Source organism: Megalops cyprinoides, chromosome 10, assembly GCF_013368585.1.
Source record: "Megalops cyprinoides isolate fMegCyp1 chromosome 10, fMegCyp1.pri, whole genome shotgun sequence".
NCBI lineage: Eukaryota > Metazoa > Chordata > Actinopteri > Elopiformes > Megalopidae > Megalops > Megalops cyprinoides.
The window spans coordinates 4993679-5017822 of NC_050592.1; the positions used below are offsets into that span (position 1 = coordinate 4993679).

Here is a 24144-nt window from a genome sequence, read left to right on the forward strand (position 1 = left end):
GGTCCCCCAGCAGCCAGCTTCCTCCCCGGTTCTGAGAACTCAGGAAGTCGGGGATCCAGCCGAGCCCCTCTGAAGTCCGATCCAAATTACATCCCACTGAATCACTTCCTCTGCTTTTCTTTGGTGGGAGCACCCTCTTGCACCCCCCCACCCCCCAGCCCCTTTACCAGGTTTCCACCCTAGCCTCCAGGCCCTGAGGGAGTTTTGCTTGCCCCGTATGACTCTTGGTATCACCAGGCCCTTCAGATCAGTTTCGGATAATCCACCCCGGGGCCTTCCATGCCCAGCTCAACACTCACCACCATCCGTGCTCTGAATCCAGGTTCAGGGGGTGAAAAGGTTCAGCTTTTGATGGAGGAAAATTTATTCACTGTAGAGGAATAAAAATGTTTCCTCCTGCATTCTAGGAGGAATGAAGGGACGGTTAAGCCAGGCACTTCTGGCGGGGGGGGGCGGTGATGGGGGGGAGGAAGCACCAGAAGTTGCCTTGAGGGTCAAAGGGTAAAATGCAAGGCAAATGCTGCAGTCCTGTTTTTTTCCTCCGCCAGGATGTGTCCTCAACCCTGACCGGAACGCAGGGCCTACAAACAAGTTGTAGTGACCTCTGTCTTTCATGCGGGCGCCCTGCGATAGCCTGCAATTATTTTGTCGCGGACGGCACTGGCGACATGATCTCAACACTGTGCACAAAATGCTACTGTCCCTGTATTGTTCGCAGATGTGGGGATGGTAGAGGAAATGGAGCTTCAAGGAGTCCAGGGCTTTGAACTGAGGCCTGTCGTGCCTTTGAGAGAGAGAGAGAGAGAAGGAGATGGAGAAGAGGGTGGGGGTACAAGGACCACAGAGGAGAGGAGAGGCAGATGGGTAAAGAGGCAATAAGAGGCAGGACCAGCTGAGCAGGAACGCAGCTAGCTGAAACGTGAGAGGAAACCCCCTTTCGCCATCAGCCATTTCTGAACGCTGTCACGGCAACGTGCCTAGATGGGGGTGATCAGAGCCACCACTGAGAGAGCCGTGTAAAAAAAAAAAAAAAAAAAAAAAACGAATCAAACGAATGCCTCCATAAAACGATAAACGAGTCAAAAGGCGTACATGCAACCGACCGAATGAACGAACGAATAAATAAATGTTTATAAATAGATAAATGTCATGCCGATGTTTGGTTCGAAATCGTTCCGCCGCAAAAATGCAGGATGCGGAGCTGCAGTTTTCCTCATAAAGTGATTTTATTGCGGCGCGAGACGGATGTTGTTCCATTATGATGTGCTTTGAAATGGTTTTATGGGGGCTTACAGCATTGTTATATATAGATCCAGAGCTTTGTGAGTGTGTGTTGCCGGCATGTTGTGTACTTTGAATTGCATGAAGCATGGTGCCCCTTCCAAAAGGTTTCACCGCTTCGCAGAGTTCAAAGCCAGACTATGCCACATCGCCTGATAGGTAGCGGTTTAATGGCTTCAGTCGGTGTTAGATCATCTGTATTTCTATGGGGTGAAGATTGATAATGAGCTTACAACAGCACATTGCAGTTGCTTCACAGACGCTCTTATCCAGAGGGACTTACAAAGCTTACGATTTCACATGTTATCCATTTGTATAGCTATATTCTAGCACATTCTGCACTTCTGGGGAAGTGCCTTTTCCCAGAATACAACAAACATGTCCCACTGGGCAACCTTTTGGGGTTATAAATCCTGTTCCATACCACTATACCACACCACAGATACTTCATGTACTCAGTAAATACTCAAAAAACACTTCCACGGTTCGAATTAGCCATGCATGTGCCTCTTTATGTGCGTTTTAAATATCCCAGGTAATGACTGTTTATAAGCACTCAGGTATTAGTGATGCAGTGATCATGTAGTCCTTTGGAGACTGCAGGTGTGCAGATTGACAGAGGAACAGTAGAGCAAATAGTGTTTTTTTTTTTTTGTTTTTTGTTTTTTTTTTTCAAATATCAATCAGATATTTTCAAAATGTAGATCTTAACACGTTCATAATAACAGGAGTGTGTTAGGAGTGTGGCTTGTGCCAGATGGTATGCCTGTATGTGTTGCTTTTACTTGGTAATATATTTTTGAAATATGATTTTTTTTTGTTTGTTTTTTTGGTTTATCCCAGCATTTTCTGTGCTAATTATTTGCCAAGTCGTAAACTGCTATTTTGCATCTGCTGAGTCCATAGAGAACTCTGTGGCCATTTAGCACTGTTTGTCAATTGACTTGTTGGTCTGAAAATGGTCCTGGTGAGAGGTGGGGGGGCGGGGGGGGGGTAAGGGAGAACGTTGCCAACAGAGAACACTGCAGCAGCCTGCAACGGCCCCCCCAGAGGCAGGCTCACCACCTGGACATCTGCATCCCGGTCAAAACACCAGCTTGTTTTCATTTGGCCTTGAGGAAAGGAGAGGGCAGGCAGGCTGTGGGGGGAGAGGGGGCGGGTTCGAGGACTAGACAGCCCTGCAAGTCCACTTACGATTCCAAGCGCCACTGTAAATATGAAGGGACTGAAAGGACACTCTGTTCAACCCCCCCCCCCCCCCCCCACCCCAACCCCCTGCCTCAACGGGCCTCCACCAACTCATCAGTATTCAAGACCAGGGGTTCTGGTGTAGTGCAGATGGGCCTCCACCAAGTCCGGGGTGTGTGTGTGTGTGTGTGTGTGTGTGTGTGTGTGTGTGTGTGTGTGTGTGTGTGTGTGTGTGTGTGTGTTGGGGGGGGGGGGGGGGGTTGATGGGGGGGGGGGGGGGTTGATGGGGTTCTCCTCTTCACTTCGCACAACACGCTAACGAGGATGGATGTGCCCCCCCACACACACCCCCAGACCACGAAAGTGAATGTTTATACTTCTTCCAGGGCCGTTTTTCATGATTTCTTCAGTATTTTATTGTTTTTTAATTCTTTGATCACGGATTCCCAGGTGCAGGGATAAATATTTACATAAGGCTTCCTTTCTTCCTGTTTTTTCGGCTGACCCCTCCAGACTGTGTGCTTTAACATTACATTACATTACATTCATTTAGCAGATGCTCTCATCCAGAGCGACTCCCAGCACAAGAAAACAGTTGAATGAGCAAACGGTATCAGACCAGGCTATCAACACTCCCACACCACTCAGTTTGAGTACAAGACCATTCAAACACTACCACAAGTTAACTTGTGCTAATCTGAGACTAAACAGCCTTAAAAACTAAGGGAAGTACATACGCTACGATATATATGATACTGTCACTGGCTCACAATATCCACACCACATCTCGATACTACAAGTACACAAGCAGCAAGGCGTACAACAGCTTAATAATGAGCTGCCTTGACCATGTCACCTGCTGCCCGTCAGCTTCCAGTCTGTATGTTCTTTTACTTGCATGCATGCATGCATGCATGCATGCATGCATGCATGCATGCATACATACATACGGGGAGACAGTGCACCACAGTGGTTAAGGAGCAGTACTCTTAACCAGAAGGTTGCCAGTTCAATTCCCAACTGTGGCATTGTTGTACCCTTGGGTACTGTACTTATCCAGCTGTATAAATGGATAACATGAAAAAAAACAACCTGTAATTGATGTCACTCTGGATAAGAGCGTCTGCTAAATGCCAACAATGTAATGTAATGTAATGTAATGTAACTAACGAGTAATAAAATCATATGGTGATAACTTAAAATCGTAAATCACATCCTTGAATCCTGACACACACGTTAATCTTTGACTATTAAATGCAAGATAGTCCAAACATGAATGCAAACTGAAATGCGTATACCTGTGGATCAGTTCAGAACAAGGAAAAATGTGATGGAAATGCAAATTACATTACATTATTGTCATTTAGCAGACTGTCTTAGCCAGACCTACATAGGTTACAATTGTGCATGTTATCCATTTATATAGCTGGATATTTACTAAGGTTAAGTACCCTCCCGAAGGGTACAATAGCAGTGGCCCAGTGGGGAATCGAACCAGCAACCTAGTGACAAGCCCCGCTCCTTACTGCTACACCACACTGCTACCTAAATTAAAATGTATCCGCTACACATGCAGGTATGTAGTGCACATTTTGGCAAAGCATCACTGAATCACATGCATTTAGTTAGTTAAAAAATGCGTGCCTGTGTGAATGCATTGCATTGAAGTTCCAGATATGCAGCCCTGCTGATACAGAACCTGGGCTTGCCTGTTCGTGGCCTCCTCCACCACTTCCTCTCACAGGGAGGGCTCAGACACCCACAGTCTGTTCCTAACTGAGTGATATATGGAGCTCCGTCTGCCCTCCTCCTGTACCGCGTCTACCAGCCGGACTGAGAGAGGGAGAGGGAGAGAGAGAGATATCACAAGAGGGGCCAGGTTTGGCATGGCTGGTGTTAACGGTCAGCTGTGACCAAAAGCCGCACAAAGAGCTGCATTCACGGGCCCTTTACACCTGCTCCCGGCCAATGAGAGAGCCCGGCGCTCACGGCCCCTGCCAGGGAATGTGCTTTTCGCTTCTGCGGGGAGGGCTTATCGAAATCCCTTTAGGAAATCTCGTCTGGTTTCTGTTTAATTTTTCTATTTTTTTTTTTTTTTTTTTTCCATTTTCATTAAAAAAAAAAAAATCGCATGCTGTTATATAAGTTATTTACTTTTCATGAGATATGCACAAATCGTTTAATCTGAACCTGGTTTCGGATTCAGAAGGCGCAAAAAGGAGAGAGAGTAAAACGCGCAGTGACAGTGAGCTTAAGCTCATTAATAACTTGCTGCTGCACACTCCAGGCCAGGACGCTGCTGAAACTGCATTTACTGTTCTCTTCCTCTTGAGGTGGAACACGACGGACACCGCCCTGCAGCTGGAGGCGTCCCCGTTCATTAATACCGCATTTAAAACTGGGCACGGAGGGTAAGAGCTTCCTGCAACCCCAGGGCAGGCGACCCGCTAGCGCGCGCCTTCCGGGTATCCGACGCGGGCATCGCCGACGGCGTGCAGATTCCAGAGTCTTGCAGCGAAGTACGTCAGTTTTGGCTGGGTCCCAGGCTTACTCCACCTGGCTCATTCTCCATCTGCACCAGGTCTATGGGAGGAGTTCACTCGCGGGGCCCATCTGTGGACTTGCTGATTCCAGTCAGGTCCTGGAGGCAGTCCTTTTCACATCTGGGAGCGGTTTGGATCCTGCTGTCTTCAGGTCCAAATTATGCCTGGGTCAGTAAGCCAGAAGAATCAAACAGGGCACTTGTGTGGAAGATGCACAACTGTGAGCTTTCCATTGGGACATGACTGATATCCTCCAGCTTTACCCCTTTTCCCTTCTACATTACATTACATTACTGTCATTTAGCAGATGCGCTTATCCAGATTTATATAGGTTACAATTTTTTACTCGTTACCCATTTATACAGGTGGGTACTTACTGAGTACCTTGCCCAGGGGTACAGCAGCAGTGCTCCAGTGGGGAATCGAAGCAGAAAACCTTTCAGTTACGAGCCCCGCTTCTTACCTCTGCTGCCCTACGCAAAACCGGGACTCCACGCTTTTGGTGTTTTTGGCGTCGAAATTTTCCTGATCGCACACTCCGCTGCGGTGCCGAGGGGCAGTCCGGAGCATCACACAGCTGAAATTCATTAGACGCATCATTGTTTCTGCCGTGTACCTTCAATTAACGAAGGAGATCGCATTATGGCACAGCGCCGAATTCATTACTGCTGCATTAATCTCGCCGCCTGAAGTGATATTTTAAAAAGCAGCCAATTTATTTCGCACTCGAAATTTTAATTAATGACACATTTCTCTTTGCAACCGTGGCCATAAGTCACTTTACCTTGGCAGATGAAGTCAAGAGTAAACGAAGGCAACTGATTTAAGTTAAGGAATCATGTAGTTTTGGTAATGTTTTTAACGGATAAATTCAAGTAAAATAAAGGTATACCTATTACAGTATATGTTTAATCAAATCAATTTAATTTTTTTAAAATCAAATTAAATCTCTGACCCTTTCATCGGAAAGTGCAAATGTAGGCAGTAGAGAAGTGGGCATCTTCCCATGGCGGATAGTTAAGCCAATGGGAGCTAAGCTCTTAAAGTGATGTTGTGAGAATGTTATCTGTTATGCCATAAAGGCACACGTGTCTTATTTTTCATTGAATGGGCTGAATTGAGTTGGTTTCCAAAGAATTCCCTACCCTAGGTAACAAATATCAAGAGACAGCAGGCACCTCAGATCACCACCCACAAAAACAAACTCATATACACTTTAACTTATTGTGCATTGGCTGTTAAATATGAACACTACTGTACAATTAGTTATTTTTTATATACCTCATTCATTCCATCCTGACTTTATTCCATGTATGTGTCCTGCACTAACTGCTGTTTTTTTTGTGCCACTACTGTTGGGTGGTATTTGTTGTTGTCACCTTGACGTTGTATGAAAGCACCATGAGAGACGGAGCCGGAGTCAAATTCCTGGTATGTGTAAAAGCATATATAGACCAATAAAGTCTGATTCTGACTCTGATTCAACCGTACTACCTGAGTACAGCAAGATACCTCAATGAGGAGTACATGTGCATGAGATTTTTGAGTTGGCCCCAGAATTATCACTTTGTTCTGTACCGCTACCCCACTGTGATGCATAGAGTTCCTACCTAAAAAGTTGCCGGTTCGATCCCCCAGCCGGGGAACAGCTGCTGTTCCCTCAGGCAAGGTACCTACCCTACCTTGTATCAGTTAGGGTCCAGGTGTATGAACGATATGGAAATTGCTCTGGAAGGTTCTCTAAAGGTTCCTGCTAAGCAACTGATGGAATGTTGTCAGCGTTTGAAATGGAATTCAGATCAAATGGAGCTCAAAACAGACAGGTTTCTGTCATCCAAACCCCTGTAGTTTTCGCATATGGGGAATCAAAATAAGCAGCTGTCTCAAAATATTGCACATGAATCATTTATAGCTTATACATTTTGCCTCATGCATAAAGAGATCCATACTGTTATCTGTTATGTATTTTTCATGATTCATGGGCAGAATTTGAAATACAGCTGCTAGCATAAGAAAGCTGCAGGGGTGCCATATTTTCACAGTACATTTTCAATATGGTTTATGGCCTTCAGTCGCATCCAACAAGGATCATATGCAACTGTCCATAGGTGTCAGTTTCCCTCCGGGGAATCGAATTCCACCCTTAAAAAAAAAAAACTGCTGCACGCAGACCGGAGCATTCCAGGCACACTCCAATGTACACGCTGTTCCGGAACGCCTGCTCTTCGACCTGTTTGCATGCGACGAGTCCGTCGCCACGGTCACCCAGTGTGTCCCAGAATGCATCTCTGCACTCTTTGCGCTAAAAGCGCCACTCCCCCTGCTCCACTCACACCTGCCCCCCACCCCCCCCCCCTCCCATTCATTCATTTCTGGCATTCACAACATTTCAGTTTGTGCCTCCAGACGGTTTCCTACAGTTTTAACATTCGCTTTCTACAACATTTACATTTACATTTATTTATTTAGCAGACGCTTTTATCCAAAGCGACTTACAAAAGTGCATACAGTAAGTACAACAGCGGTGTGGTGTGTCAGCAAGGAGCAGGTTGTAACCCTTGTAACCCAAAGGTCGCTGGTTCGATTCCCCGCAGGAGTACTGCTGTTGTTGCACCCTTGGGCAAGGTGCTTAACCCGAATTGCCTCAGTAAATATCCGGCGGTACACATGGATAACATGTGAAAATTGCAAGCTATGTAGGTCGGTCTGGATAAGAGCTTCTGCTAAGCAATCGTAACGTAATACTCCGCAGTGCATGCCACCACCAGAGAATGTATTCCGCATTCAGAAGTTCAGCATTTTCACCTGTACACGAACAGCATCGTGCAAGCTATACCGCCAGTGATCACATGAGGAAGTAGGGTTATGGGGGATCTGAGTATTAGATGTCATGAGTCAATGTGTATAGAGGCCGTAGCAGTGCTTACACATAAGCCTATATTGGGAGAACTTCTGGCAAAATGTTTACTTTCTATATGGATATTTTACTGTCTTTCAATACATGTAGCTCACACCTTCCTAGGCCATCCATGCCAAAGTGGAGCTTTAAAGGAATCTCAAAACGCTATACTGTCCCAGAACCAATAAGGAATTGGTGAAGCCAGTGTTATTATTTCTTCTTGAAAAATCACTCAGCGTGATCCTAAGGGTACTATGGCCGGGTGGCTAGCCACACAGAAAGCTCCTGCATTTGGCTGCAGTTCAAAGGGACATTCGAACTCTTATGCAATGTTAGACTCCCTGTGAAGACATGTTGTACCGGACATGCCCGCTGCACTCCCCACTGTCTCCTTTCGGGGAAACGGCCAAGACTCCCGGTCGCACAGCAGTTTCACGCCTCAAAATGTTCATGAGCAACGTATCATTCTCCTACTTCTTTGCCCGTCCAAAATAAACGCATCAAAGTTCAAGTGAATTGCATGAGGGACGCATGGTGCACATTCCTTGAAACTCCGTTTGAGTTTTTGACTAACAAAATATGAATCAAAACAATTCACCTGGCTAACGAACTGAATCAAATAACTCTTAGTAAATCCCAAAAAAAAAAAAAAAAACATAACACACAGCCCTTCAGCAGCCAGTCCCCAGTTTCAAGGTGTAATTTACTCCAAACTTCAGTGACTCAACGTGAGTGACCCCCAGAGACATTCGGGCGACGGTAAATTTCCCCCTCTCCGTCACCATGGGTGATAATTCCTCCTCAGAGCCCCCTCCTAGCTCTCTTTCTTTGCATAAAATTCAAAATGTTCTTTTGGCACAACTTCACAAAATGGAAAAAAGGCACTGGCCAAGCATGTCACACAGTTACTCAATCTTCTCCATTGTACGACCACTGTTTTTGCTGGGTTTCTTTCAAGTTGTGCTCAGTTAATTGGATTCTGATTGACCTGTTGAATACCGGTCAGGATTTGGCAAGTCATCCATCTGCAATAGATTTTCTTAGAATAAGATAGTTGGAGATGCATACAAACGCAGATATACATTTTACAGTCCACCAATAAGAAAATTGGTCACGAGATATTGATAAATATATATAAAATAAAACAGATTTACTTGCAAAAGCAGCAAATTCAGATCAGTATTTCATTTGCTGTTCAATCAAACATAACAGACAGAAAATAGGAAAAAAAAAACAGAATGGACCACCAGAACTAGGGTTGAGAGACACTGAACCAGGCTAAGCTAGTGGAAGACTAGTAACTGTTTTAGATACAGGGCCCTAAAAATGGGTTAGGTTTGACTGCTATTTTATTTGGTCCTTTGTTCATAAAATCTCAGAAGAGAATCAAGAGGCCTAGTTGATTGAAGGAGCTTTTATATATATGGCAATAAAAAAAAAAATCATAAAAATGTAAAAATCTTCAGATATATATTCTATTTTGTCTTTGAACTTTTATTTCATGTTGGTACTGCTCAGATAAAAAGATCATGCATTAATTAATATTAGAAGTTACATAAATCTCAATGGGAAAAATGTGTTCTATTAAATGAGATCTTGTATAATGGCATAGGTTTTCCACACTTTCTCAGCATGTCAAATGTAAGCCGGCATCAATGCTTTAGCATCAGAGTGTTACACCCCTGTGCTTTTGCTTATGTAAGTATAGAATGTAGAAATGCCTGTTTTGAGTCACATGGTTACACCAGATAATCTGACCCTTTCTTTAAGTCAAAGTGAGATTTGATACTTTTTTTTAGTGGTGGGGGGGGGGGGGGATATGAGCTTGCCTGTGTGTTCACATGGTGTGAGGCTATCTCCAGGCATTGCTATAATAAACCTGCCTGTCTAAACAGGTTTTTACGCCGAATATCATTTTGGGAAACAATAGTTATGCACTTCACATAACATTGCATATTTAAACTGCCTGTGGCTGCTACACATTCTAACCTCTCCAGCTCATTTGATGTCTCAGAGGCAATGAGGCCTGTGAAATTGTGTTGTAAAAACCCATTTTTAAAAAAGAATAAAGACACTTTTTTCACTAAAATAAAATGGTAAAAAAGTATCTGTACCTAAACATACAGTTTTCAGCCAAAAATGCAGATGTATCCTTACTATCTCACTTAATTCACTGGCATTTCTTCTGGTTTCTTCCTGGCTCTGTTAGAACAATATAATGCACCTACCCCGTACAATATACAAACTCATCTTTTAATTAATTTTCAGTTATCAAGCAACATGTGAAGTATAACTGTGGGTCAAAATTAAGGACAAATGTTAATTGAATCCATTGGGTAGTGTGCATCTGGATGAGAGCAATCCATAAGAGGATGTCTATATCACATTTCACCCCTTCACCCTTAAATGCCTTTTCATATCATTTTGACGTCTGAGTAATCTCTGGCCAAAGTGTCTCATTCCTCATTTTCAGCTGGACCGCTGCCTTTTTCAGTATCAGATCATATTATATCTCCAAAAATGTGTGTTTCTTCCTTTGGCTGCAGGTTGTTAAGCGTCATGACAGGGATCAATTTTTCTTCCGAAATGGTCCTCCCATGAGTCTGACAGGTACCTGGACTTGGGGTGGATACTGTATGGGCTGATGGAACGAGGTCCTGTTACCTCACTTCGACTTTCCACCCTTCCTAATGGTCATTGTGGGTGATCCCTATAAAATAAGAAAGAAGGGCCCTAAAAAAGCCCTTGAACACCAACTCTCACCCCGTGTATTGTGGACAAAGGAATGACCATCTGTTCAAAGACTACTCCACCTGAGGAGCTTAGTACAGCTGAGGAGTATACTACAGCTGAGGAGTATACTACAGCTGAGAGGTTACTATAGCTGAGGACTATACTACAGCTGAGGAGGTTACTACATCCTTGTCATACTTGGAAGCAGGGATGAACTGTTGTCCCCTTTACAGGATATGATACAGGTCCACATCTATTTGTCCTGTAAGACTTTACTATTATTTTATCTCAACATTTGCATTCACGGTTTGACTTGAAAAAACAGCAGTAAAGGTGAAATTTTCATTGATTGACAGTATAGGTTGCCAGTTCGATTCCCTGCTGGGGAACTGCTGTTTCCCCCTTGTCAAGGTACATAATCCAGAATTGCCTCAGTGAATATCCAGCTGTACACATGGATAAGCTGTGAAAATTGCAGGCTATGTGAGAATATGCAACCTTATGTAAGTCACTCTTGATAAGAGTGTCTGCTAAGCAATTAAATGTAAGTGTATTCATAACCAATCTTGTGGAAGTGGAACGAAGTTGTGGATTTTTCAAATGCAGAGGCTGAGGTACGGAAGCCATCTTGTAAAGCTAAAAGACTGAGACACAGGAGTATGAAAACATTGTTGTCTACATGTTATTCTCCTTACCTTCCACACGGATATGGATATCTGTGGACAAGTTCATAATCAGCAGATTAACTTCACCAGCAAAGGAAAAGGGTTTAATGGGGACTTCCCAGCTACGACAGTGATGTCCTCTGATTACAGGCAGCATGTTAGGAGAAATTGTTCATAAGTGACCTTGTTCCCTGCTTATTGCCATTCTTTCTTTATGCAACATCTGTTCACATATTTACTGCATGTGCTCAATCGCTATGTCTGCAACTTCAGAATTTATAATCTAAGATTACTGTGAATTATTTACAGGTGACACTTGTTGAATAAAAGACTTAGTAATACAATCATTTCAAAACAGTTTGTCACGGCTTGTTGTAAATATTAAGTCACGTTACATCCGTTGTTATTGTAGTAGTCCGCTGCTCTGCCAGGAACTCTGTGGTACGTTAACTTCCCTAATAGAATTAATGGAAAAAAGGAAACGACGAAAAAATAAATAAATAAATAAGCAGAAAAACATGCAAATGTAAAACAACCATATGCTTAAAGGGCTGCTCAAAAGCAGATGGACAACGTGGTATTGCATGTTTATGCACAGTAAATTCTAAAGGTTGCGGTCCATCTTAAATTGAGGAATGAAGCCATTGGCCAGAGATCACTCAGACATTTAAACAATATGAAAAGGCACTCTAAAAAGAGACAAACATTAAACAAACATGTTCCGTGGGCCATTATTCTGTTTCCCACATTCAAACTGTGTGGATTTAAAAAAAAAAATAGGGAGCTAAAAATGTCCACTTAATGAGGGAATGGCAAATGGTAAAGATTCAATTTAGTTGATTGTTTTTTGAAAATAAACGATTGTATTGGTAACAGAGAGATGGTCTGCATTAACAAAGACGGTTGTTTTGGTCGAGCAAGTTTGTTTGTTCTTATATTGCTTTACTTTTACTGCAAGAAATCGCAAGCCAAACTCATTGCGTTGGAGATGTTAAGGCAGCCAGGGAGCCACGATAGGCCAGGCAGTGTGTTTGACACGTATTCAGAAAATGTGCAAGACATCAGAAAATATGCGTTGTTTTCAACAGAACTACATATAAATTATGAATATGTAATAAATTATATATAAATTATTAATGACACCATATGCGTGGTGCCAACATAAAATGTGATTAATGATTTCAACAAAGGATATCATTCGCTGTAGATCTGAAGCAAAAGTTATAGAGCAAAGAAGAAAGCAAATCAATCTGATTTCTCATTACCAATACAAAAGTGTTTCAGCTTTTCAGAGTTTCAGCTCCAAATCAACCCTCCAACTGGCGATTAAGTAAATTAGCTGTGGAGCCCCAGCTACCTGTAAGGCAGACCTATCAGTAGAATAAATCGTGAACACCATTTCATTTCATTTTCTAATAAATGTGTGTATATATAAATAAATTTATGAACATACAAAGGAATGTAGAAATGCTCTCTCCTCCTCTGGCTGTTAGGGTTGCTGTTAGTGTGCGAGGCAGGGATGGGATGTTATAAACCTTCACAAGGGGGTGGCTCCAAAAAAAACAGCTCACCATGGGGCAGCAGTGTGAGCTTTCGTCCTCTTCCCATCTTCCTCCCTCTCTCTTTCACCCCCTTCATCTGTGTTCCTCTTCCTCTCCTCCTCCAATTCATTAAATATTTACCCTCAGCCCCCCCCCCCCCCCCACCCCACCCCCCCCCAATGCCTCCAGTGAATCTCCCTCCACTGTGTGTTTTTAGCGGCAGTCTGCCTGCTGGCCGCCACTTCCACCACGGCCTTTCAGACGAGCGTTTTGTTTGGATTAGAGGCGAGGGAGAGCAGCTGGGCCTGGTCAAGTTGGAGGGCACCTCCTCTACCCTCCCCCCCCACCCCCCCTACCCCCCCCCCCCCTCGCTGGGCAAACTCCAGGGCTCAGAGCCCAGACACTGTGCCCATTCAGTGGCCCTGAGCGCACAGGATAAAGTTGGGATTGTTTGTCAGCGAGCTGTAATGCCAGGAATGTGGAGCTCCAGTTCCTCTCCGGGAAAAAGAAGCGAGGGGGACATTCCATCTTCCCCCTTTTTTTCTTTTTTTTTTTTTTTTTTGGACCCGCTCTCTTTTTCAAAAAGAGCCATGTCCCTGACTGAGCCAAGCTGAGCCAGGGCAGCTAATAGCAGCAGTCAAAGAAGCATCACTCTCAGGATGGTAAAATTAAATAAATAAATAAATTTCAGTTTCTCCCCTGTGTGCTATTCCAGGATCTCTGTTCCAATCCAAGGGGCCCTTCTCACCCCCTCCACACGTGGATTCCAAATTCAGCACTCGCAGCCTGCTGCCCTGGCATTTCCTGACACACAGTACATCAGCCCCATCGACATTGCCCCACCCCCCACCATCCTCTCCTCACACCCCCTCCCCCACACTCCAACGCCACCCCCCCCAGACTCTTGTCTGGATCATAAACCTGCTAGCACACTCTGCCAGGCTTCAACAGCACCCTGACCCTCGGCCGTACCTCGTAAGGTGAAATGGGCGCCGAGGTCACTGTTCCAAGATCGTGCTCATTCAGAATTCGAGAGAGCTCAGCACAGTCACCTGCCGCGTTAGACCCGGTGATCGATGGCATCTGCGTCATTGCTTTTCATTGTCGGCGTTTCGGGGGCCGACGGTACAGCACATTGAGTCCTCAGCTAGCAAAGCATTCCTGACAGGGTGTATCATTATCCCAAGAAGGGGGCAATGGAACCAGCATCTGGTCAAGACACCGCAGCCTGTGGTTGGGAAGAGAGCATCTGTTATTCCTATCGTTAAAAGATACACCGGTTCTTCATCCAAAGTGTAGATATAGATTCTGTCCTCTTGGCTTAATCAAATCTTGTTTGGGGCCGACTCTTGATGGGGGGGGGGGGGGGGGAGCCAATAACTAATTTGGATTAGTGTTATCTCCAACCATTTTGATTTCCATGCCTCATAGATAACACAGAACTGAGAGATGTGGAGAGAGAGGGAGAGAGTATGTCATTCTTATTAATACATTTCTGAAGCAGCACATCATGTTCCCAGTGTTCAATGACACATTGTGTAGGTAACCTAGGTTGCTAGTTTCACACGTCAAAAACAAGGCAGAATTTTCAGGGAGCCTAACTTGTTGTTTCAGGGGAAAAGAGTTCTATGTTCTGATAGCATCAGCCATATATTATATTTATGCTGAATTTTATGTAAAGTGGAGATGTCATTTTGTTAGCTTGTTTCTTTTATAAATATTTTATATGTAGGTGTTTTGTTAGCAAGCTAGATCATGGGAGATCTAGATTTTTTTTTTCAGTGGGTGTAATTAAATGGCTGGTTGTAACCTGTGTGACTGGGAAGTGAAAGTGGGGGGGGGGTGACAAAATAACAACAAAACATCCTCCTCATTCTTGCCAAGCGGGGTTCCGTACGGTCTGTGATGCCACCAAGTTTCACTGCCTCAATTGATGTCTTCATACGGAAGCCACAGAAACCAGAAAGGCCGATTCACCCTAAGCTCTCTCTCTGGCTCTCTCTCTCTCGCGCTCTCTCTCTTTCTCTCTCTTTTTTTTTTTTTTTTTTTTTTTTAAAGCATGGTCCAGCAAGCTTTCCTCATCATCCACCGGAGCTGCAAGCATATGTTTCCTTTTAACTCCTGCAGGATGATGTCAACTTCTTAAACTCATGCGATTACCAAAACAAGACAAAGCTTAATTAAAAACACCTACCCGAGTCATGGCTCAAACTTTGTGGGAGTGCGTGGTAATTTATGACTTTTTCATACGGGATAGCCACTCGGCATTCCACGTTCATTTATAATTCATCATTCCATCCACATGTTTGTCCAAGAAGGAAAAACACAAAATAATTCATGGGAGTTCAAAAAAAGATTAATACTGCATGTATTCAGGCTGTCTACGGGGATCCGTTTGTTAGCGTCAGAGAGGATGTATGTGACTGTGTGGGAGGATTAATGTGATCCTGCTAAACATCAATGCCTTTGTTCTGTGACAGGAACAGTGAAGGAAACAGGTGTTAGCCCAGGTACATTCACTGTGATTACTCACCTCAGAGGACATCGCCAAACAGCAGCACAGCACCTCCGTCTGAAGGGTCAGCTTTTGGTTAGTCCTGAAAGCTAAACATAAAAACATTGAACGTCAAATCTTTGCGCAAGAGCTACCAAATGCAACGATTCTGCTTTGGTTTATTGTAAACGAGGCAAACAAAAAAGGGAAAAAAAATCGGCACAGCGCCTCCGTCTGAAGAGGCAGCTTTTGGTTACTGGACACAAAACGCTCCTAAGATGCCTCCAGATGTGTGTTCTTCCCTTCACACACTCCCCACTTAAAGCTAGTTTCAGTCAAGACACCAAGGACATCAGAGAGTTACTGAAAGGTATAAGGGGAGGGAGAATAGAGGAAGCAGCCAGAGTTAACCACACTTATTCCAGTACACCTCTTCTTCTAAGAAAAGTAACCTGTTTGAGTGGAGGGGGGGGGGGGATTTGAAGGCCGGGTCACAGAACAGGTGCTGAAATCCCTGTTCAGCGACATGTCATTTTGAGACACCCATAACGGCGCCATCACCTCCTCGAGCTCACCCATACTGGAACAAACAGGAGTGTGAAATCTCAGGGTCCATGAGGAGAGGGCCGAGTGGAGCAAGCAGACACAAACAGATAGAAAAGTACATACAGAGACAGGGACCGACTTGGACACAGACGCTCCGGCACACACAGACGCTCCCTTGATTGTCTAGCCGTGGCCCGCAGATTACTTGCTGAGAAAACTCAGCGTTCCACTTCCACCTGGACTGTTTGCATTGAGTGGAGCCACATGGTGAAGAAGCTCGACAGTAAAAACAATAAAGCAAAACCGGATTTAACTTAGGCCCAGCAAACTGTACTGGCACAGAGGGAAGGTTTTGTGATCGTTGTTGCTAACAGCACATTTGTTGCTAGCCTTGTTGGCTTTTTGGACCCTGTCAGTATGTTATTCTTCAGTATCCTGTCAGTAAAACTCCCAAGTGATAAATCTAGTGTAAGATAAGGTTGGAAGATTGGGGATTTGGCAAAAGGAGCTGATTAATATCATATGGATTTCACAAACGCAAGCTGTCTCCTACTCAACTGCAACACAGCGTTACATAGAACAGCAGCTTCATAGGCAAATGATGGAAAAAATGCAGTTACATTGCGTTGTGGAACCCATGCAATCACACTATGCACCATGGTGTAAATTTGGCACTTTCTGATGCTAAGTCTTCTAGCAAGATCCAACAAGTTGACAACGGTGCTTATTGTACAATACAGTTTCAGGTTTTTCTCTTTTTTTTTAACATTAGCATCATAAGGCCAATGGAGGCCACCTGGGCCGTTCCTTCTCTGGTGGTTGAAATAAAAGATCTGAAGGCAGTCTCTGCTGTGGATTGGCACAGCGCGGCGCTCCTTTGGTTGGAGGGGGGCTGGTAGACTGTGAGGCAAAGGCCTGGAACCCGTGCTCTTTCTGGGAAGGACCACATTTCACAACCAAAGAGGGAAACTGCCAAGCCAGGATCGTTTGAAGGGGCAGACCGTGGCGACCGTTAAAATCTGGTGTGCATGATTAGTGCTTTCCTCTCCTTTCTTCGCTCTCACCCCCCCCCCCCCCCCCCCCCCCCCCCCTTCAAACCCGCAGCTTCGGGTAGCATAAAACGGTGACATCAGAAAGGCTTCTGGAGCAGACCCTGTCTCCAGGATGAAATATGGTCTCGCACAGCAGGGAGAAAGGAATTGGACTCTTGGTCCATGCATTGGGAGGTCAAACTGTCAAAAAAAAAGTGTTTCTGTTAAAAAGTCATGCACCTCAACTCTAACGCGGCTAACTGGAGTGCCACAAATCAGAACCATGCCTCAGAGCCAACAATCTCATATGTTTGAAGGTGGATTTCATTTTTTTTCCACTAACATGTTTGTTTTCTGTTGTTCAGAAGGTATCTGGTATTGGCTATGAGGACAAATCTTATATGATCTGAATTGTTTTTGAGAGAATTTCAGTTGACCTCTCAAGGGAGATACCATAGTCAAAAAGCACTCTCCTTGTGCTGAAAACTGCGAATTCTGTAAATGTGGAAATCTTGAAAGCATAATTTCTGGTAGCAGAGGACTGAATTTCTGCTCTCTCCTGATTGTTGTTGTGTTAAAAAGACTAGGCTGGCAGCGTAGCATAGTTGTAAGGAGCAGGGCTTGTAACCAAAAGGTTGCTGGTTTGATTCCCGCTAGGACACTGCTGCTGTACCCTTGCATAAGCTACCTAACCCCGAATTGCCTCAGTAAATATTCAACTGTATAAATGGATAACATGTAAAAAAACACTAACTCTTGTAAGTCACTCTGGATGAGAGTGTCTGCTAAATAACAATAATAATGTAATATAATGATTAAAAAGAGACATCAGCTGAATTTCCTAGTTGTGTGCTTATCCTCCTCCAGGTCCAATGCCTCCAACCCCCACCCTCCAGAGCCCAAGACACCACATGTCCACATCTGCCCCAATGCCCCCCCACCAGTGTACTGTAACTCACATATTGCTGACTGTCTGTAATTTTGACCAATATGGAAACAATGTTTGCATAAGCAGACATCCAAAGAGAGGGCCATTTACACAAAGCTGGGAATGTTTACACCAGCATGTACCTTTGATTGAAATAAAGCAGTTGTTTTTTTTTTTTGTTATTCATGTTCCTAAATAACAATAAAAAAGTTGCTTACAGGAAAAGTTCTGGAAATGGACAGGACATGGAATTCTCTCGTGTTTACCACTTTTTACCTTTGATAAGCTGTTTTAGCAAAACCACTTTGGCCTCTGATATGACACATCCACATTTTTCCCCCACATCTGGATTGGCTAATCAGACCAGATGTTTTTTATACATTATCTGTTTCACACAATCAGTGTTTCACAGAAACCAGCTGCTCATGTGCACCTACTTGCAAGGACTTATTTCCACCATAAATACGGAAAATGATTTATGCAGGAGGTCCTGAAAGCTAAACATTAGAACACATTGAAAGTTAAATCTTTGTGCAAGAGCAACCAAATGCGGCGATTCTGCTTTGGTTTACTGTCAATGAGGCAACCAAAAAGGGGAAAAAAGATCCAGTCTTTACGATGCATTCGATGCAAACAGTCATAACAAAAAGAGTACAATTAGCTGGAGGGGTGTCCTGTCCTTCGCTCTTATTCCAACAGCTGTTAAGGAGGAACTGTACACCACAGGTGCCACGTGTGGATGGAAGGTTACAAGAAAATGTATGAAATATTTGTATTAAAACGTGTATAATTATATGAACCACTTAAGGCACAAACTAAACCTACAACTGGGAAATAACGCTTAGGCATTTTATGTACTTTCTGTGGTTTCATGTCAGAATGACCGTCTGAAAGTCTATTGCCTAGTTCAAACTTTCTCTGGCAAATTACAGCATTTGGCAAATTACAATATTTGAGTATCTGTTAACAGCATTGTTTGAATTGGACCCAAATTTGGGACCCTTGTTGTTCATGGAATCCGCATGTGTGTGAAGTACTGTTTGTACTTCTTCTCAGCCATAAGCAGCATCCATTACTGCCACACGTTCAGGTGCCCATAACAATATTCGCTCATTCATCTCGCATCTTACAAATTCGTCAAATATGGCCGATACCCGTGCCTAAACTGGATTTAAGCTCTTTCATTGGCTGGTCACATTCAGACATGCCCAATAGGGACATGCAAAATTGAATTTTACAGATTCAAGATTCATGTATAAAGTTTGTCAGTATTAAGCCCCCCCCCCCTTAACCCCCCCACCAAAGAACTCCACCTATTTCTAAAAACGTTGTCCTTGGATGTACTTTTGACCGTAATAACCAGTACTGAAAGCTTTGCAGTTGCTTATTTCACGGGGCAAAAGTTCAAGCACTTCAACAAACAGTGGAAGAGGTTTATTTTCGTACATTCAAGTCCACTAGACTAAATAAAAATCAGTAGCAGAGAACCAAAAAGGCCAATTTGTTTATTTTGATCAAGGTGCACTGCTGGTCACTTGTAGCCCATAGCATCTGAGGTTCCCATAAATCCCATTGGCGATTGGGTGGAGTAGTTTCTCTCATAATTACTACCTGCGATGACCTCATCATTGACCCCCGGCCACAGCACATAATGGCAGTCTCAGAGACGAGAGGCTCCTATATCCAATGCAAATGACATTACCTTTGGCGCTGAAAAATATTTGTGCTCTCATTTGTTCAATGTCAGATAACTATAAAGCATGACTATGCTGGCACTTGAAAGTGGTCAGTTAAAATGATGCCCAATATATGAATCTGGATCTTGACCACAGTCATTAGAGAGCAAGTTACATAGTTTCCTTTTTGACATTATCCATTCATACAGCTGGATATTTACCAAGGCACGGTGGGTTTAGTACTTTGCCCAAGGTTACAAATGGTTTACAGGTGAATCAATCCTGCAGCCTTTCAGTTATGACCGTTGTTCCTTATCACTATGCCACACTGAAAAAAATATGTAACATAAACATGATTCTTATTGTTGAATCGCTTTGTAAAATTTAACACGCATGGCACTATTGAGTGTTTATAGCTTGACAGTACATTCATTTTGAATCTGTTTTAAATCTCCTTTTTGAGGAAAATATATGTTGACTGTACAGCCACTGTGTTAATGACTGACCCCTCACTGACCTCATTTATTACAATGCTACGTCAGATAATAACAGCACTGCACTAGCTACTGAATGCATTTCCCAGCATGCAGTGATGTTCCATACAGCATGATAAAATTGGCATTCATGTTGTAGCAGTTTTCACACGCAGTCTCGAACCGATGGAGTCACACTCGCTGTTGAAGTGCTGTTTACTCCATCACACATTTAGCGTTTCCTTGGATCTTTTTTCTGGTACAGCCCGGAGCACAAAGTGTCGCTTTTTTGTAAACAAATGAGGTCGCTCACCAGATTTGTGTGGCCACACTGGCTCGATGAATGAAGAAATACTATTTGTTTGTGCTCTTGTTGTTCCTGCTTTGGAGAGACCACATCAAAATCCTGCAGTGAATGATTTCAGAGCATAATGCATAAGCAGAATAATAAGCAGAGCATAATGATTAAAGAACAGATGAGGACTAAAATGTGGCATTTTAGGCAATGGTACCCAGAAATGGGGTCAATTTCAGTTCAGCCAATTGAAGAAATGAGGGGCAATTTTCAATTGATGAACTTCATTTCATTTCATTCCCTCGACTGACTGAACTGAAATCCAGTTGACCCCAAATCTGATGCAATGAAATTTTTTTCCATACCTGCAATGAAATCTACTGCATGCAAATAGCTCAATTCACAACATGGGAGAAAAGAATACATATGCTTTTATATCACCAAAAACAGCTTTTAATCTCATTGGGGCCTACTGGTTAAATGGAAGACACAGAGCTTTTTTAAAAAAAAAATAAAGGGACAAGTTCTCCCTCTCTCTTATTTTCCAGTCTTGTCGATGGATTCGTCTTAAGAGGATTACAATGCAGCCAACCAGTGGTCTGAACACTGCCCTTAAGGAAGAAACTTCCAGTCCAAGTCCAGGACAGTGTCATACAGTACGAGGAGGACTATGGTTCATTGTTGCTAGCAGGAATGTCACAACCACAGAGTAAAAGAAAAGAGCTGTCGCAGCATTCTTTGCAAGGAAAACTACTTCTGGTGTGCAGTAAAATGCATTTCCAACTACAGAGCTGTAACTGTCCTTAAGTAAGTGATTCAAACTCTGTCTGACATTTCATGAGTATCGTTTGTTTAATTTTTTCTCAGTGTCTTCCATGTTTAAAAAAATGTTGGCTCCCCGACTGTTTCTCAAATGACAAGAACAGAGACAGAGAGGAAGAGAGCATTCCAAAATTCAGATCTAAACACAAAAACCACATTATATAGTTTTGTCTTTGTGCAATAATATCAACGTGAGTGTTGCAACAAGCTGTCAGCTGAGACGTGAATAAACCCAAGATTTAGCCAGGCTGAAGGGAAGTACGCCTGTATGCCAAAGGAAGGGCTGGACAGAGAAACGAAAACACCTCTGCTGTACCTGGTGTTCTGCTGAAAGAGAACATTTGAAACCATGTCTTGCTGTAAATCAATGTCACAAACAGTATATTTCATCCTAAATTCTATAGTGATTTCTTTTCTTGGCTCCGTTATTTTGCCTTGTGTTTCATTTTCTTTATTACTTTCTCATGTGAGATCTCCAGGCCGTTACTTTAAAAAAAGATTCCTCTTCTCATCAAAAATAACCTTAACTAAATCACAAGAAGTGGCATGTTTTTTTTTATTGAATGTTTTAAGTTTTATGCTTTAAAAGTTAAAAAGCAATGCAAAACCCTCTGGCACCAGGTTAATAATTACCTTGAACGAAAGTGCAATTTAGTCTCTGCCCAAGCATTGCAAATTAATCACAGACTCAAGAAGAACTTGACTTGCACAAACAGTACCATTACTGACCTACTGCCATTACAGTGACCAACCTGCATTGTTGCGTGGATTTAAAAAATATCCCAAATCTGCTTGTGGAGTTTTAAATCTTGCCCTACCACATCAATTACAATAGATTACTACTTCCCTCTCTGCCCTGTAATTACCCTGTACCGGCAGCATTTGCTGCCTGCATGCTGGATATATGACACTGGCACAAGAAGTTCATTCGTCATTTGATCCAAGCTTTTAAAAGCGTAAAAATAAAATAAAGAACTACTACCAGGCCCGGGACTGGCTTACCAAAGAAGCTGCAGTTGTAAAGGGGGAAAAAAATAAATAATGAAAAAGAAAATAAAAATGATCCAAAATACTTTGTGAATCCACAAACACTGTACGGATGAGTTAAAACAGCAGGAGAATTATGTGTCTGAGTTACTGTCTCTACTGTCATAAAAGACAGAGTTCATCTCCAGCATTTGGTACACAAACAAAAGAGGCCTACAATCCTCCAGGCTAAAGGATCACTTACCTTTCTGAGCTGCAGCAGTGGCTTACCCTTATACCCAACCACACCACACCCATCCCTCCACACATACACACACACACACACACACATAGCCCTCCACACACACACACCCCTCCACACACACCACACCCACTCCTCCACACAGACGCACACATACATACACACACACACACACACACCACACCCACCCCACCATCCGTCCATACACACACACAAACACTTTTTTATGGCTGATACATGTCGATGGTAATTGCATGGATTTTCTCTGCATGTTTAACTATGACAGTGTTTTTTTTTGTGCCACTGGTGCAGACATTGACCCTAGTGCTGGGCCTTGCCTTTAAGGGTGCTGATGGACCGCCGAGGACAAGGAATGGCATTGTTCTGGAAACGAAGCCCAGCAAAACCCACTGGGTGACTCACACACACCACTCTCTCAAAAGAACACCATGAGAAAGAAACGCAACACCCCCTCCCCCCTTCTCACGCACACACACACACACACACACACACACACACACACACACACATCCACCCCACCCCAACCTTGTTCCACAGCGTTCTAGAAGAAAGTATTTGTTTTCATTAAATTCTATAAAAGGATGGCTTCAGTTATTTTAATTTTGTTTAATTACTATAACTACAACGCATAAAGCTGTGGGACAACCAAGCGGGAGAGAGTTCTCCCATAATAGAAAACACTTCTAGAACATGTTGTTTTTTTTTTTTTGAGACTTAACACCCAATCCATTCTCCATCTGGTATTCTTTTGTCACAAGTTGGCAGTAATACATCCAAAAAAAAAAAACAATTTCTTTTTTCTCCCTGTCTCCCCTCTGATGCACAGACCTTTAGGAAGCTGGGCGTTAAGGTTAAAGTGTTACACTTACTGTACCTTAACACCGCCAGGGCAACCAATTACCTCCAGTTTTGTAAACAGCGGCCATGTTTGACCTTTATAGCAACAATAGGGAGGACTCCAAATTCAAAGAGAGACAAAGAAGGACAAAAGGGACACAATATCTGTTGTGCGGGTTTTGTCTCTCTTTTCTCCAGAGCCCATTCTATTATCTGTGTGAGTATGCGCAGAGGGTAAGGCAGAATGAGGAAAAGCACCGGGGAATACATAGCAAGTCTCAGCATACTGTACACACAATGGGAGTCCTGGGATATACTATCCATAGCTGTTCTAGGATCATTCAAATGGCACGGATTAAACTTAGAGAGAAAAATCTTGCCAAACATGCTTCCTTCTACATTCGTTCTTTGAAATCATATGACATTCAGGAAAGGCAATGTGTGTGTGTGTGTGTGTGTGTGTGAGAGAGAGAGAAAGTGCATGCATGTGTGTGCGTGTGTCAGAGTACGTGTGTGTGTGTGTGTGAGAGAGAGAGAGAGAGAGAGGAGAGAGAGAGAGAAATGCTTCCCCTCATTTATGCTTTATTTATGCTTTACATGGGCCTGGTCCACCCAGGCCCCCCTTCTAGAAATAAGCCTGACCAATAGTGCGTTTTCAGTATCACAGAGCCAGCTCGGCCTGGGTTTTTGTCCTGGGTTTGTTTAAATTGCTTCAAGACTTTGCATTGGCCCAGTTTGGGACCAATCTCTCCCGGCTCACTTTCTGACATAACACCGGGCATGGCCAAGAAGTGTGTTTACAGTGACGTTACAGATCAAGGAATCGGGATGATTTAATTTGGGTGTGCCTCCCATAAACAAATGGCAAAGAGAGGCCTTTGCTTTGTTGTCTCATTGCATTACCGAGACAAACATTTCAAAACAGGAGGACGGGTGTGGAAAA

General features: G+C 43.4%; 1 long non-coding RNA gene across 1 annotated transcript; it reads right to left on the minus strand.

Annotated features, from left to right (window-relative positions):
* Positions 1 to 714: 714 nt before the first annotated feature.
* On the minus strand, positions 715 to 12915 carry LOC118784036. The gene is made up of 3 exons (XR_005005224.1): positions 12881 to 12915; positions 4169 to 4302; positions 715 to 784 (listed from the first exon to the last, which is right to left on the minus strand). It is a non-coding gene; the product is annotated as an uncharacterized LOC118784036 (long non-coding RNA).
* Between the last annotated feature and the right edge of the window lie 11229 nt (positions 12916 to 24144).